Source organism: Globicephala melas, chromosome 7, assembly GCF_963455315.2.
Source record: "Globicephala melas chromosome 7, mGloMel1.2, whole genome shotgun sequence".
In the NCBI taxonomy this organism is placed as follows: domain Eukaryota; kingdom Metazoa; phylum Chordata; class Mammalia; order Artiodactyla; family Delphinidae; genus Globicephala; species Globicephala melas.
In genome coordinates, this window is record NC_083320.1 from 36824521 (window position 1) to 36845011 (window position 20491).

The following is a 20491-nucleotide window of genomic DNA, read 5'->3' on the forward strand; positions in this document are numbered from 1 at the left end:
CCCTTGGCTGCACATCCTGCTTGAGTCCGAGCAGTCTCTCTTTGTTCTGTTGTCTGTACAGACAACAGTCACCCGACTGTGTAGAAAAAGTGCTAGACTGGAGCTGTGAGCACATAAGTAAAATACTGTTGAACAGTGCCTAAGGAAATAGAAGACATTATTTTAAATTATCTCGATCATAACATCCACGTGAAGATTTGGCAATATAGCGGCAAAAAAAAATCTCAAAACCAGTTATTCCTTTTAAATAAAAACAAAAATGAGAAACAGTAACTATTAGAAATCCCACCTGGTGCTTTTTCTGTGTTAATGATGCTTCTTAAATTGCATGTGGGTAAATGGTAATTTTGTCTCACACCATTAAAAACTAATGGAACCCTTGATGATAAGAAATGCCATAGCTAGCTTGTTGGAAAATGTTTAATTAATAAAGTAATAAAATTATTGTAAACTAGTGCAGTTTCAGGGAGAATTCATTGGGATATAAAACAGATAAAACATCCTAGATAGTTTGTATAGGAAATAAACATTACTACATAAAATACCATATAAAGTTAAAGGGGTTTGTGTCACATAGAATTAAAATTAGCTATTATACTAATAAAAAAAACATCATTTTTTCAGGGAAAAAATGCTAGAGAACGTAGCCTATAAAAAGCTGTTTTTAATCATCTAAGAAAGTATCTAAATTACAAAACAAAAGGAAGGTTATTGTATTTTTCCATAAGTTGGAACTCAGAATTTAGGCATAATTATATGTATAATAAACTTAAAAATGATCAAACAACTGGTTAAAATGAAAACATGAAGTCATTCTCCTGCCTTTTAATTCCTTAGATTTAGGTTGATTCTTTAGATTATCTCCTACACTTTTCCCAGTGTGCTTAACATTTTTGTCAGCCCGTGAAACTTGCTCAAGAATCCCAAATGAGGAAGATTCTAAAGTGTCTTTTTTTGTTCATTTAGGTGTAAGTCACTAAATAATGAAAATTCTAACCGTCGGCCCAGTCTTTCGTTGACTCTGTAGTATAGCATTAATCCTTTTTAAATTCTTTAATCCTCTTTAGGATTTATATTACACTAAGACAAATACTACTGTTTATAAGGGACACAAATTTAATGTCCTCACAAACATTAGGAAAATTGGGGAATCTTCAGTCAAGAAAAAAAATCTCAATAAACTAAAGGACTTTACAGCTTAAATTGCCCGTTTCACGGTGATAGTGAAAGTTGCCTTAGTAATGGTTGTGGTCTCTAGTTTCTCAGTACTTGTAGAAATAATACTGATTTATAGATCTTTCCTAATTCAAGTTTTCATGTATTCATTCACGCAAGCTCGGATGCATGCGTTCCTTCATTAATACCAAAAATATAACTGAGCAATTTGTGTTCCAAGTGTGGCTACAGGGAAGGCACAGCAGTAAACAAGACAGAGGTCACTACCCTCATGCAATCTATACTTCAGTCCTTACTTCCATTTTATTGTGAAATTAGATGAGTTTCTCCTTTTTTAGAGACCATCTCACAATCCTTCCAATTGCCTATGTTACATTTTTTGTTAATAAACTAATTATTTTTTAATTTTCACTTGACCTTTTATCCCTAGTTGTTTTTTTTAAAATTAAAACTTACTCTACTTATAATCTTGAGGAAGAAGAGGCCTCTTTTAGCAGATCTCTAAATTAAAAATTGTAAGGAAAAATTTGACTTCAATATATGAGGAACTTTTCATAATCAATAAATAAATGACAACATAACAGAAAAATTAGCAAAAAACGTTAACAATTTGTAAAAGAGAATACGGAAAAGAACAATAAACATAAGATAAACATCATTAAAAATAAAAGATAGGGCTTCCCTGGTGGCGCAGTGGTTGAGGGTCCGCCTGCCGATGCAGGGGACACGGGTTCATGCCCCGGTCCAGGAGGATCCCACATGCTGCGGAGCGGCTGGGCCCATGAGCCACGGCCACTGAGCCTGCGCGTCCGAAGCCTGTGCTCCGCAACGGGAGAGGCCACAACAGTGAGAGGCCCGCGTACCGCAAAAAAATAAAAAATAAATAAAAGATACCCAAATTAGAGTAGCTATGAGGTTTTTTTGCTATCTCACAGAGAAAGAAAAAACAAAAGTTGATTATACCAAGATAGGTAATAACACGTGGATTAAAGTACTCTCATCCTTAGTTGGCAGTACAGCTTAAGGTGTTAACTTGAAAATACTTATGAAAATTAAAAATATATGTAACCTTTGACCCAACAGTTCCATTCAGAAATTTATCAAAATGAAAGAATGGAAAAAATACATAAATAAATGTATACAAGAATATCCAAAGCAACATTGTTAGTTGAAAATTTAGAGGAAAAAATTAATAAGGGACCGGGTGAATAAGTTATACATATATAAAATTAAAACGTATTTAAAGACTATCTATATATCTGCCTGGAAAGATATACATAACATTGGTAATTGAGAAAGGCAGTTTATGGAAAACCATGCATAATTTGATACCATTAAAAAATACATGTGTGTATATATCTGGAAGATACAACCTAAACTTTAACCATTGTTTCTAGTGATGGAATTATGGTAGATTATAAGGCACTCTTGATTTTCCATTTTATACATTTCTTTTTTGTTTCTCTATTGTTTGCAATGAGCATTTATTAAGCTTCTAAACAAAAAAATAAATATTTTCCCCTCTAAAAATTTTAAGTCATTCTACTCTCAAAAATGCAAAGATTAAATATAACTGTCTGGTTCCATTTTCAGGATGCCAAGGTCAATTGGTTAAATTCCTAAAAGTGAAGCTCTTTTCGGAATTTTTGGTGAGCTTGAAGTATTCCCATTGTCAAAACCTCTGAAAACTTTCATATTTCTAGGATCAAATATCATACCTGGGAAAGAAAGGAAATGTCTAACATTTATATCAACACATCTTCACATACTTTTCTGTAACAGGGGGAAAAGTATCCTTGAGAATTCAAAATATTGTTTCTTCAGACAGAACAAAAAGAAAGTTCATTTCAGAATTGCATTAGCATTGCATATTGTTCATCATTAGTCATAGAATATAGATGGAGGCCTGGGATTTTTTAATTTAGGCACCCAGCAGGGCTAAAGATACCACCGAATAACTTGAAGTCATTTGGGAATATTGTATATAGTGTATTTAAGAAACTTCAGCCTACTGGAAACTGTCATTCAGAAATTCTTGAATGCCTCCACGTGCATAAACCAGCTGTTCAGATTACCACAGGGCACATCCCAGCACCCTTAGTTCCAGGAATTCATGCTAGAAATTACTGAGAAGGTACCGTGACCGTTCACAAGACCCCTCTCTCCTCGTTACACCAAATTGAAGCACATCACCAAGCACAGGTGATGCTGTCTTCTTAATGTCTCTCTCATCTTCCCTCACAACCATCCACACCTATAATCTCAGCTCAAAGCAGAATTTCTCACGTAGCTTTCTGGCTTCATGGCCCCAGCCTTACGTCCTTCTAATGCATTCTCCTGACTGGTATTTCTAAAAGACTGATTGGATTACATGACTATCTTGCATAAAACCCTTCTGTGAATTCCCAGCACTCTCCTAAAATCCAGATCCCTAAAAGCAAGGCCTTTGAAGATGTGGACTCTGCCCACCCCCAGCCTTACCACTTACCAGCCGTTCCACATGCACCCTTAACTCCAGATGTATTACATGTTTGCTCTTCCTAGGATGCATTAGGCTTTTTCTTGCTTGCTCATGCCTCCATGCCTTTTCACATATTGTTCCTTCTGCCTGGCAGCCTTCCTTTCCTTCTCTGCCTGTCTCACTCGGCTTACTTACTCATCCTCCAAGCTCAGGTGTCACTTTCTCCAGAAAGCATTCTTTGAACTGCTTCACCAAGATTCAGGCTAAGTGTAGGATTCCTCTGGAATCCTACAGCCCATTATTCATGATGAAGGTAACCTGCCCTTATCATATGATATTCTAATAATATGTTCACTCCTCTATTTCTCTTATAAGCCTGAGATTCCCCGAAGACAGGAATGTGTGGCATAATTCTTGGAACATAGTAAACCCTCAAGAAATTTTTGCAGACTGATAGAATGAATGAGTGAATGATTGAGGAATGTATTATCTCACATCCAGGAAACCTACACGTAGCCAAATATTTTCACTGATAATGCAGAAATGAAAACCATTACTAACTTTCACTACCCATTAAATAAACCAAACTCCTGTGTGCTGTGGTTGACCAAAGTCATTTTAAAAAGTGAAATCAGGGACTTCCCTGGTGGCACAGTGGTTAAGAATCCACCTGCCAATGTAGGGGACATGGGTTTGAGCCCTAGTCCGAGAAGATCCCACATGCCACAGAGCAACTAAGCCTGTGCACCACAACTACTGAGCCTGAGCTCTAGAGCCTGTGAGCCACAACTACTGAGCCCGCGTGCCACAACTACTGAAGCCCTCACACCTAGAGCCCGTGCTCCGCAACAAGAGAAGCCACCACAATGAGAAGTTCGCTCACTGCAAGGAAGAGTAGCCCCCGCTCGCAGCAACCAGACAAAGCCTGCACAGCAACGAAGACCCAACGCAGCCAAAAATAAATTAAATAATAAATAAATTTTAAAATGCTGTGAATCCAGAACACAATGATTAAAAAAATTATATTAAAAAAAGTGAAATCAAGTAAATATATTCTTTGGGATTTGCTGGTAGCGTTTGGCACCAAAACACCAGCAGTGTCCAGGTTAAACTCCAATTACATTAAGTGGTTTTGTTGTCTATCCTGATGTTCAGCTCTAAGTCCACATGTTGTTTAAGATAATGGTGCTTCTAGTGACAGTCATATAAAAATATGTCCTCAAAATAGGTTACTAGGCTGGAGGGAATCTCTTTCCTTGCAAAATGTCTGGATCTGTGTACGATCTGAATAGTAACAGCAGCTCTTTGGTGTGATGAAGTTAGTCAACACACCATATAGCTGTGGATTTGAAGGAAACGATGACAACAGGCAGATGGACAGACAAGCCTGGCCAAAAAATGTAAGAGTGGAGGAAACTCTTAAAGGCAAAGATCAATCAAGAGGCAGAGGAAGATAAAAGATGACGTAAAGAGCAGCTGCAGGATGGTAGAGACAGCTCTGCGCTAGGAGATTGTCTGTCTTGGCTCCAATCTGTAAAGTGGACACATCTCTTCTAAACTGGCAGCATCCAACGTGTGAGTGTGTGTGCGTGTTTGTGAAGATAAAGTAAGATAATTCTTTAACAGCCGTTTAAACACTGTAAGGTACAATATAAATATAGGAAAATATTATCATCAAATTATAATTTTCAAAGAGGTATGATTAGAAAAGATTGCTCGTCACCTACAGAATTTTCCATTTACACCTTCACCTAAAAACATGCTAAAGGCTTTTCCATGCCAAAAAAAAAATTTTTTTTGATCTCTATCTTTCACCGGCATCTAGCTATTTTTTGACTACCTTCTTTCTCCTCTACTTCAGAACCAAGTTCCTCAAGTGAATACTACAAAGTTACTTCTTATTTCCCACTGTATTGAGGCTTTGGATCTCAATACTCTGGCAGCCACCAGAGGATGCCTTTCAATCTTCCCCTTCTTCATTCCTCTGTGACTTCTGCCATTTGTTTACCACCTCCCTCTTCTTGACACCTTGTTTTCCTCCTACATCGTGGACCATTCCTTCTCAGTCTCCCTCGTGAGCTCTCTTCTTCTGCTTGTCCCTTAAGATTAGTCCCCTACCCCAACCACACACCACACACACACAACACACACCACACACAAACACACACACACAACACACACACACAAACACACACACACACAAGTCACCTGTGAAAAAAGACTTCTTGTCTCACTTTTCCTACTATTCTTGGGCAGATTACCTAGAGTGTTTGAACATACTAAGGGGAGAGTTACACTTCCTATAAAAATGTGTGTATGGATTAATAATAATAATAATGATGAGAGAAGTATAAAAACTGAAACTTTCTAAGAAGGTTTCAGCAAAAGAACTGTTGGGGAGGGAAAGGTGCAAAGGTGCTAAATTCCTATCTTGCATACCAAGGAATTAGTAGATAACGTTTAGAGTTGAAAAATGAGGAGTCTGTAGTATAAATTATTGAAGTATGGAGGTAAGCACCAGGGGGGGAAAAGTCAGCTAGAAGAGTTGGAAATGTTTCTCTGAGGAGTGAGAACTGCAGGAAGTCAGAAGTGTTTTGGGCAAAGGGCTGCTGTTTTTCATAATACCTCTTATGATACCATTTGGCACTTTAGACTTCATGCACATTTATATAAAAGGTGATAGGGATAACATTCCAAACCACCAGTTTCCTTATTTATAAAATCAGTATTTTGATGTAAAATTTGCCTAAATGAAAAAAGATAACTGGCACCATTCCAAAGCAGACCTCCAAGAATGGAGTAATAAAACAGAAAAAAAAAAAAAGCTCAAATGGCAGTTGAAGGAAGAGAGGAAGCGATAACTGCCGTCTGGAAAAACGAAGAATTAACCACACACCTCTTTTCTATTAAACACAAAACTGTATTATAATAAACAATTCCTAAGTCTTCATAACACCTCTGTTATAAGCAGCGCCTGTACTTGCCAATAGGAATCTCCCAGGTAAAATTCCTTCTGCCAATTCTTATTTCTGATGTTAAGTCTGTTCTAAGTCTATTAGATTCTTTTTTTAACTTTATTTTTTTAATTGAAGCATAGTTGATTTACGGTGCTGTGCCAATCTCTGCTGTACAGCAAAGTGACTCAGTTCTACACATCAGTATGTCTTATTGGATTCTTGATTTAGATGGTGGGGTAATATCAGAGCCTTGTCCATTAGGTCACTTATTCTGGCAGATAACACATCCACTATATATCTCTTAACTCTACACACTTTAAGAAACTCCAAACATAAAATTTTTAATAATTTACCAAGGGTTTCATATTTATATGATATATATCTTTTGTGTAAAATATATTATAAAAGAAGTAAGCACAGAACTTTCTTCAGACTCGTATCTATTCCGTGTTGTAGGATATATATTGTGAAGCCCCAGTGTGGCATCTTGTAAAAGCCTTTGGGGCTTTACAAGTGTTATTGGATTCCAGTCCCAATAATTGGTCTAATGTATCTTGTTTACAGACATTTCTGATCAAAAAACATAGAAGAACAAGACAGGAGCGGGGTAGCAAGGAAGGTGCATTCATTAGCAATCTCAAACTAAAAGGTAGTCATAATCCATAAACTATTGACCCAATAGACAGAAATTTCCCTTTGTTTTAAATCAATTAACATTTATACATGAGCCATTAAAAAGCCATCATGCTTAAAAGCCATTACAGTGTATACCTATCACATTGATTACCATGTGGTCAGTTATTAATTAATGACATCATCACTCTCAAACCTCTTAAAAGCTTTAGTTCCTTAAAGAAACACACCACCCACCAGATCCAAGTACTCGACACCTGACACACTCTACAGCCTCCAGCAGAAAAGTATATACTTTCACAGATCCTCTGTCTGTCCTTCTAATGCATCAGTCAGCCCATACTGCATGGTGTGTCCTCCAAAATATCCCATCTTATTTTACAAGTAAGCCATATAAATCTCCAACGACACAATAGTTTTAACATTATTTATATGAGTGGCAGCAGCGTATTAACTTCTCAGTGCATACCCAACACGAAAAGTACTGTCATTTGCAATGTATGTACAATGACTGCCATCTAAAGCTAAAACACCTCTTTCATCCTGAACTCCCTCTGACTCTATTCCTAAAGTATCTAACAAAGCAGGACCTAAAACTATATGAAAACACAAACACGACAAGATCTATAATATCAAATGTGCTTTCTTTAATGCAATGCAAACCAAAACAATATTTTAAAGCATTTTTTTCTTTTTTATTATCATTTTTAAGAAGGTTGTCTCTTTAGCAGGCAAGGATGTTTTTAAAAATTTGAGAATAAAATGTTTAGTTCAACTCTCTGCATAGATTCGAGAGAACTAACATAAGACCCTAAATCATACTGTGAAACAGAATCACTGCAGTTTACTTAAATACCACAGTCTGTTAAAGGATAACACAGTGACACAATGATAAAAGTCTTATTAAGTGTACAATAGGGTTATAAAGTAAAAGCTACCCCAGGGAATCTGAAATCTATTAAAGAATGTTAACAACATCTTTCTTTCTAAATCAAATTAACCTCTGAAGAAGATAGATACACCACAAAATAACTAATTATTATTCAACCCATCTCGCATTACTCCTAATCATGGATAAGCTAGTTATTTGGTGTTCTCCACAAAACTGTTTAAATAATACAAAAATTTAATTAACATTTCTTCTTTTTACAATTGTGTATTGTGGTTTTAAAAAGCTTCCCAATAGAGTTTCATTAAATAAGCATGAGAATGAGACCAAACCACCTGAATTAAAATTCTACATTTTTCTACTGTCTTCTCCCCTGGGATCTTAGCAGATTATTAATTGTCCTCATTCAGAGTCACTGCAAAAAGAAGGCTGGACAAGTTCGAAGTAATGCAGGGACACATTAAGTGTGCAGTATTATCTCCTCATCTTACATTGTTACGGGCTCACTGCTCAGCCAGGAAGATGGAATAGAAAGCACCCTTGTAAGATGATATTATTATTATTTTCATCATCATCGTTACCATTATTTTGCCACAAATGAGCTCTCTCTCATTAGGTTAGAGACCATCCTGAAATAATGATTACAGCATGAGAAGACAGGGCAAGAAGTAGGTTAAATAAGGCCCCGTTGTCTGGGGCTTACAATAGAAATCAGGTGTATTTGCTTTTATGGAAGATACTGGTTCACGGAATAGTTTTTTGCGTAATTTTTTTTTTTAACCACAACCAAGATATGCTTATTTCTTCCATAAAGGAAAACATCTTTTTTTAATAAAATTGGCAGTGAGGTTATGTGTAAGGCAAATTGTGACTGAGCCAATAATCTGTCATTCGTACCATCCAGAATGTTCACATGAAGATATAAACAGAAAAAGAAGCCACTTCGTATGTAAAGAAAAAGGAAGAAGACGCTTCCTCAAGATCTCAGAAGCTCAGATTCACACTCGCCGGAGGGAAGAGTGAGGTGAGCAACAGAGAAGGTACGAAGGGAGAGAGGAAATACTAACAGCAAGGACAGACCCCACAAACGATTTCACAGCAGAGACCTTATTCTAAAGTCTAAACAAGCACTTTGGTAGGCCTAGTAACACTGCTCTCATTTTATTCATGATAGAAAATCACACTATGTGGTCCTGATGCAGGTTAAAAACAGGTTTTTCTTCGGAAAGAATAGTGCGACTTCTAACCTCAGGGCCATGAGACTATTATTAGGCTCAGAAGGAGGTCATGGCAGATTCTTCCCTGTCTTTCCTTCCTCCTGTCCCTTGAATTCCCTGGGTTTAAATGAATGTCCCTCGATTCAAGGGGAAATCCATGGCAATTGAAAGCTACCATTCAGTGCTCTGGGTACATCTCATGGCTTAGATAATTATAAAGAAGTTGAAGAACTTAAAAAGAATACATTTGCTGACCAGAAAAAAGGAAAACCACACGTATCTGTATATATTTATTAGCTATTTGGAACAGATCATTTTACTGGCAGTTACCTTAGATGTCACAGCCAGGCAGTCAGCTTCTGTAGGTCCAGAACCTACCACTACAGATCTTAGTTTACCTAAAAAAATTGCAGCTAGATCCAAGTTTATCTATAAAGAGTTATATGGAATCTCTTACTATTCTGAGGTCACAAGGGAAAAGGAAGCTCAAAGGAACAAAATGTATTAAGCATCCATCGTCAAGTGATATAGTAAGTGACTTGCACATTGGTCCCTCCCAACAGCTTCCCTGTTTTAGAGATGAGGATTATGAGGCCCAGGCAAACCCAGAGCTCATTAAGTGCTAAAGGCTGGATTGAACCCAGTCCTTGCTGACGCTGAAACTACTCTCTCTCCACTTCACTATCCTCCCTTAATTTCATTTGGTTGGGGATAAGCCTATACAGCACAGAGCCCAATGAAGAAATAACAAAGTAAGGGCTCCTATATTTACTGTTGTTGTTGCTGTTAATACTGAGTTAAAACATGGGTCCAAATTCTGACAGATGATTGTGAACCCTGGCCTGCTGCACACATACCATCTGGCATAAGACATCCTGGCATACAGCAGGTGTTTACTATTTATCGAGGTGTCTTGACAAATACATAAAACAACAGCCAGCCCAGGGGTAATGGATCACCTGTACATCATAGTTTTTCTCAATGGTAAAGAACTTTACTTTTCCACTAAGACTTTGATAGAGTTAAAACAAAAAAAAAGTCAAGATGAAATGGAAAGCAATTATTTATGCCTCTTCAAAAACCCCAAACCTGTAATTTAAAAACAACAAAAATGGCAAAATTAAACTTGATAGAAGCATGAATTTTCATGTACACAAACACACCATATAGCCATGTGCGCTTTAAGGGAAATGTTCCCTGTCTTATGAAAGTGAGGCAACTTGTTATGATTTGTGCACACTTCCATGAAATACCAAAGAGGGAAAAAAACCCTCCTGTCACTTGTCAGCTAGTTCAGTCACTGCTGCTGTAGAGGTACCATAACATATGCACGTCCCCTTCTGAAAATGTATCAAAAGGGGCTTTGGTAAACTCCTGTATAAGCATATCATATGTGCTAAAGCCAAAATGACTTAAATTCTATTCCCTGATGGATCGGCACATCAGATGCATAACCGATTAGCGACAACTGACACAGAAACAGAGAAAATGTTCACTGTTAGGACGAACACATGATTCATGCAGCAGTGCAATCAGGATGGCATACTATACTTTTTGTATGTACAGAAAGTACATTCCTATCCTGGGAGAAAATTCTAGTCAAAGAACTTTGCCTTTTAAGTACTTAACCCTCAAACTTACTTGGAAATATTTCTTTAAAAATTCTTATCAATTTAATGTGTTTATCATTAAAAACTTGAAAGCAGCAAAAATGTTCCACTCTTCAGTTAAAAATAATTGATTCACAAATATTTCTCAAATGCCTACTCTGTGGAGTGTGTTCTTCACTAAAGCGTAAGTGACAGGGGAAAAAAACATGCTAGTAGCATAAAGAAGCTGAAACGTAAGTTGATCAGATTATGTACATTACTCAAATATTGAACAATTCTGAAAGATCTCAAAGGATAGGAACAGTTCTGCAAGGATGAGTCGTGACTTAGAACAAGATAAAATTCAAGTGTCAAAGAAAAAGATAATATTCATGCTATATGTGAAAGACAAATCTACCAAGCACTGAATTCTTCAGTTTAATTTTTATTTGTCCTTCAGGAAAGTTACCACGAGTATTTCACTACCATACGGAAAACATGTTATATCATTAAGAATAATAAATTATTTAACCCAAGCATGAGACAGACTTAAAAGGAAACTTTTCTTCTTTCAGAAAAGGTAAAACTATATTAAATGAGTAATTTCCACAAGTTCTCACATTGGCAAAAATTGCATGTGCCCTTGGCCATAAATTTTATTTGATTTTGTAAAATATTTTTTTACTTTTGAGGAAGTTTTTCTTTCCCTGAATGTAGACGATTCATTTTGAGATGTCTTTCTTTTCATACCTCTCAATGAGATTTCAGTACGTATTAAGAAAGTCGTGTCTAAGGTTTCTGATAAAACGAAAAGACAACACTATATGATGCCCCACACACACATTTCTTACTCTGAAGTTTGTTTTGTTTCGTTTCTCTTCCCCTAAAAGCTTACCTCTCGACCTCTACCTACCCAGATCCCAAAATTCTGCTGGTTTCAAGCTCCTTGGAAAGAAGGCCTCCCTCTGCTATTTTCTCTGCTCCTTCAAATCGCACTAAAGAGGTGGATGAAAGAGCATCTTAAATCAGTCCGCCTAAAACAAGTGCCTACTTGGCCCCATCCTAAATGCTGCGACAACTGCCAGCCTCCAAGAGACATGAAATATTGTTGGGAGGGTGCGAGGCCATTCCTGCCGCATCTTATCTGAGCAATACGAAGCCAACAGCAGAGTATGCGAAGGTACTAACTTCATTTAACTACGGGACTTGGTGGTAGACCAGAATCCCTTCCTACTTCCACAAGTATTCAATAAACTCTTTTTGTTCCTTTCCCTTTTTTTCCTCTCCCGCTTCAGGTAGTACTTACACACACACACACACACACACACACACACACACACACACACACACACACACACACACACACACACACACACACACACACAGTTGCTGCCTATGCACCATCTCTGTGAGGTGGTGACGCGCCTGTCCCGCCCGAGGCTGCTCTGCCCCCCACACTTTGCTGCCTGGGCGCCTCCATCCTTGGAGAGCTCTGCACCTCCTCGCTTCCGGCCCCCATGCCAATACCATATTCTGACTTCTGTGCGGAAGCCAGCCACTCCAGAAGGCTATGTATTTAAAGTTTTCCATACCAGAAGAACTGCACATAGATGAAGATGCTTTTCATCAACCCTGCAAGAAACAAACACCAAAACAAAACCCTGGAGCAATTGCATCGCTTTCTTAAAGTGAGAACCAAGAAAGCCAAAATTCTAGGTCTTCATAGGGTCCATTCCTTGAGTTTTTCTTTTACAAGAAGTTGCTTTTGCGTTTTTCTTTTTACAAAAGGAAGAATAAAATCATGTAGATTTTATACAAATGTTTGGGTTTTTTTTTTTTTAACTTTCTTAGGGCTACTTTTTATCTCTCTAGCCATTGGCACTAATGTCCTTGGTATTTTTCTCCTAGCTCTCTTGCCTGATGTGTTTTTAGCATGTTTTCATACCCTCTTCTCAGTACTGTAACACATAATAAAGGTTTCCAATCCCTGCCTACATTATTTGCCAGGGATGGTTTACAGAAAACATAGCCAACCTATGTGGAATGTAACATCTGAGGAATATTTCAAACTTATCAGAAAGTAGCTCACAGGAGAGACTAATTTTTTTCAACTAAATCAGCCCACATGCCTGTTAACTGTTTACCAGAATGTTACCTCCTTATATGAGCTGGCTGCCTTTTGCACCAGTTCCTGATGTTAGTGGGGGTGATAAAGAAACTGCAAAATATAAAGGAACAATATTACAAGCCAACCTGTTGATATTTTGAACAAGAAATCTCCTTATACTGCACTAAGTTAAGCACTATAATATAACATTTCGGCAATGGTCTAATGGTCTAATGGTCAGGGCCTAAGGAAGGCCCTGAAAGCTTAAATTCTGGTCCATTCACTTCTGATCATTTTTATGATCCAAAGTAGTTCTCTGTCTAATATAAAACCTATCTCCAACCACCTACTAGTTAAAAAAGCCATTAAATTCTTGAAGACTGAAGGTGGAAAAATAAATTGTGTGTGTTTTAGACACCGAATGATCTTCCTATAGCAATTTTAGAATAAACTATGAAGAATTCTGCAATTTTAATCTCCTCAGTAGCTTCCCATTACTAAACAAGCACAGCGCCACGGTACAAATGTAGACGTTACATGTCATCTTGATCTGCTGCTTTTTTCTTTCATTAAAGCTTTAATGCAGCAATTATGGCTACGTTGCCCTATAAAAAAAGGAAAAGGCAGTTTACTTTAAAAAGTGAAATTGCATAGCCTACTATTTAATTATACACAAATGTAAATGGCCTATTTTTCCATAACTGGTTATTACAGCACTGTTTTACTTTCTGAGTTTTCACAATCTCTAAAACCTACAAAGCTTCTTGCTATATAATTGTTTTGTTACATTATTGTTTTCATCTTATTTTTTCTTTTAATGTGAGTGCAGCGGGATAAATCTTGGTTTTAAGCCAGCCACTACTTCATCTACTTAAGCTTTTATAGAGGAAGATTGCTGTAATTATCAGAATACCCGCTTATTTCTGAAGTATTATCCTGGCAACCTGCTGCCATTTACAACCAATTAACAAGCTTTGCCATTAGTTGCATAAGGGGTATCGCAGAGTAAACCCATTGTGTGCTAATTTTCTATTTTAGATAATCAGTTTGGCCATCCAGAATGGAAAGAAGAAGAAATGAAAAGGTTTGACACTCAGTGGTAGACATGTAAAAATTACTGCGTGCCCCCTAGAGACAAAGGTATCCTGCAACTCAATGATTGCTTTGTTGCCGTCACTATTGGTTCTTAAGTATTTCCCTTTGTCTCTTCTGGAAGAAAAAAAAAGCGGGGATTCAGCAAAGTAATCATGTCCTGTCACGCGCTCTCCGTCGTTTAAAGCTGACTAGCTTCTCTTGCTATCCTGTCCATAATTTGACCAAATTGTACAAGTGTTATTAAACACCAAAATAAAAAGATAGAAATAAATTGAGCACGAGTTCTTTTGGGTTGTTTTTTTTTTTAAACAACGCCTTTCAACCTCTTTTCCCCTTCCCTCCCCCCCAACTTGCTATTAGAGTGAATTAATGCATGGGCTTCTCCAACTGGGCTGCCTTAAAATTAGCCTGCAAGCAGAGTTTAGTTAAAGTGGTATGTTGCCGTCTTATTGCTCTGTTTAAACTGTCTTTGATATTAATATGTCCCCCAAAGTTTGGTCTAAAACAAGGAAAGAAGCTGCAGTTCTGCTTTGCTGTTGAAGTTCAAGATTCACCCTGAGAGAGTAAATGTCATCACCAGCCTGAGAATGTCAGCCTCAGGCTACAGGAGAACTCCCGGGCTTGTGTTCAGAAAGAATCTATCCCTTGAGTCTTGGGCAATACTAAGGATTACTTCATCCCACTTCTCTCTGCTTCTATCTGAAAAGTTCTCCTAGCCAAAAACTGCCTCGCCTCTCCCATTCCCAGATGATTCCTAATCAAATGTTAACTGTTCTCTGTGAGGGAAAACACAGACTGGCATTTTTAAAGCACCAGTATTGACTAGTACTCATACTTGGCATTTGTAAAGCTCTTTGGCCACAGAGTTTCTGAAACTCCCATTCCAACCTGCACTTAAGAATCATAGTCTTCGGCACTTCCAACCTGGGTTAGTAGGTTTCTCTATTTGCAGTCAAACTGGTCCTTAGATCAGATCAACATCCTCCTTGTTTTGTAAATTCTCAAGGAACTAGTATACGAGAGCAGAGTTGTAAAGTAACCATCTCTAAGGACCTGCTTTACCCTGGACTAATTAACTGCCTTACACACACACACACACACACACATAAATTCACAAGGAGACACCCACTATCCCATGCATCAAGTTAAAACTCCCGATAATTTCCTTCTGTCCAATAGTTTGGTCACAGATGCAGGTAATGAATGTGTCTACAGGCAGAGCCATATTATCAGGGCACACGACACCCATAACAGACTTTTCTATCTTTATAACCAAATTCACAACTCGTTATGGCATTATATTTGAACAGATCTTTCCAGCAAGTGAAGACATTATTATGCTTCTCACCAATATGGTTTATTGAAATCAGGAGGAGACATTCTTTTCAAGGTTTGTTATATTATTATACTATTGTAAAATTCTTATGAAGAAAATACTAGCTAACTTTCCACTTTCTCAGCACAAGGACCTAAATGCTCATGTTTTGTGCACAGAACTACCCAATGTCTCTCTCTCTCTCTCTCTCACACACACACACACACATGCACACACACACACACACACACACACACAAACAGTCACTTAAAAGCTTGGAGAGGGAGAGAAGAGCCAAGAAAAAACGATGGAAGTTCTTTTGTTATTCCTACCTTGTGACTATTCAAGGTGGCTATGTTGCTGAGACCAATAATGTAACTCATTGTTATTTCAACAGAATTTAATAGTTATTAAATTAGCTATTTTAACTGTATTTGTTTCCTAGTAAAGAAATCACTGATGTCAAAGTTTAGCAAGTTGAATTTTAACCTTGCTCGATCTGTTGGATCTATAGTGAAGGAGGAAAGAAAACAACCCTAAAAAACCTTTTGGGAGATGCTACAGTAATTAATAGGGTCGACAGGTTAGCACAAGGAGCCTTCCTGAAGTCTTGCTCCCACAGCTAGAATGAGGGCCACAGCTACACCATTTTTGCATCCGAGAGACATTTATTTCTTCTTCTTTTGTGTGCTCTATCATCTCAGAAGTTCCAGAGCCATAAATATGGGGTTTTCCCCACCAAATATTTAATCTCAGTGATTGCGAGTGCAAGTCTTTCCACCATTTTCCTAGCTTTGTGATCTTGGTTAAGTTACCCCTCTGTGCTCAGTTTTCTCAGTTTTTCTCATTGGTAAAATGTGAGAGTAACCACCTCATAGAATTGTTGTAATAATTAAGTATAATAAGGCATGTGAAGTGCTTAGCACAATGCAAAGCGCATAGTAATACAAATGTAACCTTTTGTTCTACCATTTTATTTGTATATTAGTGATGATACTAATCACTATGGGGCTACTAAGATCAGAGCAGGATCCAAGTAAAAGACTCTGGGAGAAGCCAGAGAGGAAGAATTGACAACTATTTCACCATTTCCTCCTAAGGGTAATACCTATGGCTTTGATTTTTTTTGTTGTACAGGTAAGCCTTAGGCTAAAAAGATTGCAGCCACAGAGAGCTAATCTCAGACATAACATACCAGTAAGCACATGTATAGTATTTTATAATCATCTGTTAATTTTCCAAAAACTCCACTAAAATAAATGAAATAAATAGCAGTATGTGGCTATTACCAGTCAATATTTGGCATTTTAAAAATATACCATAGCCTAAAATCAGCTAGAGTTTATCTTATAATGAGATTTTATTTGCAAAATTAGCACCATTAGACTTAATGGAAAGTGTTTCCCATAAAGAGAGGAGGTTTAGCTTTTTGCTTGTAAACTCCACGACAGCAAACCTCTGTCTGTTTTGCTCACTGTTGCATCTCCAGGACTCAGCCAGTGTTTTACACAATAATTATTTATTGGATGGATAAATGCATGGTTTCATTCTCTGTTGATGGTATTTCTAGCAAACATTGGTCTTTAATGAAAGATTACGTCAATAAGTGTTAATCATCTAGTGCTGTATTAAATCATGCAGTTAAAATACAAAGAAATTGAGATGGAAGAATTTTGTATCAAAAGGCTTTATCACATAGTTTTAGGGCCTCTTTAAAGTCCATGTGGTAAGGTTGCTAAGTTCAAAAACAATATTGAGCTTTGCTGTAAACTGCAGCAGCATTCTCAGCCTGCAATTGTTTCATAAACAGAAAATTTAAACTTTCCATTTCATGAAGAATGCAGCAAGGCTGAACAAACACTCATCAAAACCCAAAAGCCTATTAAAATCCCAAATTTGCTTCTTTCAAGGAACGCTTTAAGGTTTTGTGCAATTATTAGGCTAGCCCTTGTTGATCTAATAATCTATCATAAAAGTTAGAAAAGAAAAAGTCACATCTGCAACACAGTTTAAAATTATTAGACAAAGGAGAACTTAAAGTTGAATATGAGTCAATTTCTAGAATAAGTTGACAGTTTTTAATTTCAGAATGGAACCAGAACATACCTTACAGCTTGAAAATCTCTAAGACACATTTCCATTGCTGTCAAAGGTGAAATTGATTCCACCTCTCTACAGGCTCATCAAAGTTTTCCAAATAGCAGGCTTCAGCTGTTGAATGTTATGTTTCGATTATAATTCAGATGACTTTTCTAGTGTGTTTTTTAATTGGCAGGAGCTCAAGAAACATTTGTATATCACAAAGAGTTTCCTTTTACATTAATGAAAATGAGCAAAACTTTCTATCAGTTTGAAGTTTCTATTTTTCTACATGATGTTAAGCTAAATAATATTGGATCTAGCCATGAAAAACTTTCAGAATAAAAGTACTGCAGTTCAGATTAAAGCCTGTAAAATCCAGTCCTATAAAACGTATCTTGTGAGATATCTGTTAGCTCTTAAAGGAAAGCAAGTAAAGACAGCTTTAACACATTTGTGTTTCTAGCCCAATAATTAAGAATACATTTTAATTGTCATTGTTTTTCAATGTTAAGTTAAAACATATTTTAAGGGAATGTTAGTACACATAAGGATGTAAGTCGTCTGAATTCTTCTTGTATTACTGTATAGAATCACAAGAAGTTCTCAATTCAACTTAAATATCACCATTACAGATTTCAACTATGGCACAAAAATGTCAAGTTAATTCTGTCATTATGACCAAACTTTTCATTGTCTTCATAACTTATATCATTCTAAATTGTTGAATGTCAAATTCAATAAATTTGAAAAAGGTATAGAAGATACAAAAGGCTTTCTAAATATCTACACATCCTTCTCCTCTAGAGTATAATCATTTCAAAAACGTGTATTTAATTTCCTTTTGGTTCTTTTAGTTTATGGCCGAGAGATTTTCATGTTGCTACCACACACATCCACCCTTCTTCATCACTTTTTAACAACTTTCCTCAAAAGCAATTTAGAACAGTCACATATGTACAAGACTGTGTTTTCAAGATATTTGTGAAAGGAGCCTAAATCAGAACCAAAAAAATAAATAAAAGTGCATGCAGACTCTTTGGAACATGCTTTACCATGTCACCACTTTTGAAAGGGAAAGGAATAAAGGTCAGGAAAAGCGGCTGCTCAGCACAGCAATATGGAAAGGAAGAGAAGTGTTGCTTATAATGACATAAAAACCATCACGCAGATGAAGCGTTCTGGGGTTAGAGAAGGGTAACTATCTGAAATGGCTGCTGAATGTGGTGTCAGGGTAGAAGCAGACAGGTTTCTTCCTGATTCTCTGATACATTAATAGCAGCCCAAGCTGTCCCATTCAGGCAGCGGCTCCCTCACTCCCACGCTAAGGAGAGGAGCTGGCAGGCTAGATGCCGTACCCTAATCCAGAGGCAGCGCTCCCACATCTGCTCTGGATTATCTTCTCACTGAGCCCAGCCAACAGCCCCACACCCAGTCCTGACTGCAGACCCTCTTGTTATCAACTTTACTGGAGGACAGAGAGGAAGAGAAGGAATGACAACTCTAGTACGACTTAAAGCCTGAGAATCTAGAGGCTACTCCTGTTACTGGCGCAATATTCAAGTATAAGGGAGCTCTCGGGCTTGGGTTCAAAGCCTAGCTTGGCCACTTTCTAGCTGTGTGACCTTAAGAAAGTTACATAATTTCTGGACTTCAATTCCATGCCCTGTAAAGTGCAGCTGGTGGTAACACTTCCCTGGTAAACTTGTTTTGAGAATGAAAGGAGTGCCGAGACTCTATGTGAAGGGCTTGGCACAAGGCCTAGCACATAATTGGTTCTCTATAAATATCAACTATTATTATCATTATTGTAATATGAGCAATGTCTACCCCCTGACCATCGGCACCATCCCACCTTTCTTCCTGATGTTGACCTGAAACACCAGAGACGGGCAAAATAAGTTTGTGACTCTGGACGCAGACAAACATGTAGATGGCTCTAGAGAGTCAAGCAGAACCTTAATTATTGAGCCACTGCCAGTTTGGGAACCCACTGGTCTTGCATAGTGGACTAAGCATGATGTTGGAAGGAGCCCCAGCCGCACCTTGGATGTTAGTGCAGTAAAGTCGCAAGGGAGACGGTCACACCTGGCTTGGAATTCCTTCTCTCCCATTTACCAGCTATGGAGATCTACCTTGGGCCAATTCAAGAATCTTTGTAAGCATCAGTTCCTTATCTTTAAAATGGATTAATAATAACTTGATTGCAGAGTTGTATGAAATTAGAAAGTTACAGACAGAGATATGGTTTATTACCTGGCGCACAGAAAGCACTCAATATGTAGTAGTATAGTTAAAAGAACAGGAAAAAGCTAAATTGTGGACGCAGGGTAATTGTGATAGACCTCAAATAATGGTTCTCCAGAGACGCGCATGCTCTAGTCCCTGGAACCTGTGACGATATTGTTAACATTGCACAGCAAAAGGGACTTTGCAGATGTATTTAGAGTTAAAAAATTTTTAATAGGGGAATTATCCTGGATTATCTAGGTAAACTAATCGCATCAGCCTTTAAAACAGAGAACCTTCCCCAGCTGGAGGCAGAAGAGTGATGAGATGAAACGGAAGTCAAAGAGATTCCAAACTTGAGAAAGACTGGACTCACCGTTGCAGGCTCTGCGAAGTAGGGGTCCACATGCAAGGAAAAGGAAGGTCCTCTAAGAGCTAAGGGCAGTCCTCAGCTGACAGCCAGCAAGGAGATGAGAACTTGAGCCTTAAAACTGCAAGGAACTGGAATCAGCCAACACCTGAAGGAGTTTGGAAGCCAAGTCTTCCCAGAGGCTCCAGTAAGAATCAGCTGGTTGACATCTTGATTCCAGCCTTGTAAAACTGGGAGCGTAGAAACCAGCCAGGTCAACCAAGAATTCCCACCTGTAGCAATGTGAGATAATAAATGTGTGTCATTTTAGGTGCAAAGTTTGTTCGTGGTAATTTGCTATAGTAGTAATAAAAATATAATACAGGAATTATTAT

At 37.6% G+C, this 20491-nt stretch overlaps 1 protein-coding gene across 1 annotated transcript in view; it reads right to left on the reverse strand.

The window, feature by feature from the left end:
- Positions 1-20491, reverse strand: part of PLCL1 (phospholipase C like 1 (inactive)) — a 934919-nt gene that overhangs the window by 379026 nt on the left and 535402 nt on the right. The window contains exon 6 of the transcript XR_009564579.2: positions 20124-20389. The gene's annotated coding sequence lies outside the window, so the exon portion shown is untranslated. The remainder of the gene's footprint in view (positions 1-20123; positions 20390-20491) is intronic.